This window comes from Barbus barbus (genome assembly GCF_936440315.1).
Source record: "Barbus barbus genome assembly, chromosome: 34".
Taxonomy (NCBI): domain Eukaryota; kingdom Metazoa; phylum Chordata; class Actinopteri; order Cypriniformes; family Cyprinidae; genus Barbus; species Barbus barbus.
Window position 1 is genome coordinate 21,289,018 of NC_136762.1, and position 1,266 is coordinate 21,290,283.

A 1,266-nucleotide genomic window follows, 5' to 3' on the forward strand; every position below is an offset into this window, starting at 1 on the left:
TGCTTTTCAGCCAAACTGCGGTAATTCTCGTTCGCAGACATTCATCGATCACTCCGCACGCTTCATTACTCCGTACCCTTATCTTCCGGAGAAAATCCTCCGCATTGGGAATGCATTGATTTACTCTGACCCTTTTGGTCTCAGTCTCAAAGAATCATCCCATCATGTGCGCTGTAAGCTTCGTGTGGCCGTGTTTTGCTCCTCCTCCTCCTCCTCCTAGTCCTGCGAGGAGGTATTGATGCGGTTTAATAAACAGCTCGTGGTGTTAAACCAAAGGTTTGTCCCATAGATGGCACGCTTTGTCGCAGTGTTCTAAAAGAAGGATTCTGGAAGAAAAAAGTAATAGAGTGTCACAAACGCAGCTTCTTCCATGATAACTCCTTCTTAAGAGCGTGTCAATGAGTGTTTAAGCTGTAAGTGTTTGTGTAGTTGCGGATTTTTGACTCTGAGCGCTATGAATGCTGGGAGTTGGAGTTCTCTAGTGTAATGCACTTACTACACTGCAAAGCACTCTTAAAACACTGCAAATCTATGTGACCTGGACCACAAAACCAGTCATAGGGGTCTTTTTTTTTCTTTTTTTCTGCCACAATGCAGAAAAAAAGTACACAGCAATGATGGGGTGAAACTCTAAAACATCAAGAGTGCAAAACCAACACATCACTCACAAAAATACACGTACACACACTTAAACACACACACCTATGAACTGGTGTGACTGTAACACAGCAAATATAAAATAAAAGCAATAATTCAACTACAATGCAGTAAAAATGTGGTCAGCAAGGAAGGGGTTACCGTTACACTCACACACTCACAGACACATACACAAACATACACGTTCAAATGAATTGGTATGGTTATTATAACCATATAGCCATAACAACTCAGAAAACTGAAATAAGAGGTTCAGATCAGACCCAGAAGAATTAAGCTCTGATAAAATATTCCTGTTCATTTGTGTTACTTATAGAATTTTTATATTTTGTGTAACAAAATGATTTCTCTGTGTTCAGGTTTGACTGTAGTAATAATCATTCAAAAACTGATGCTTTAAATCAACATAAAAAAAATTAAACGTTTACAAAAAGTTGTCTTTGAAAATGTCTAAATATATATCCAAACTTAATAAAAAATAAGTATTTATGTCTAAAAAACAATTAGAGAATTTATAGGCCTTTTATATAGAGCTATGTAGGAATCTATGAGCTAAACCATGGAATTGCAGATGTTTTTCTTATTTTACTCCCACCAGATGGCACTAAT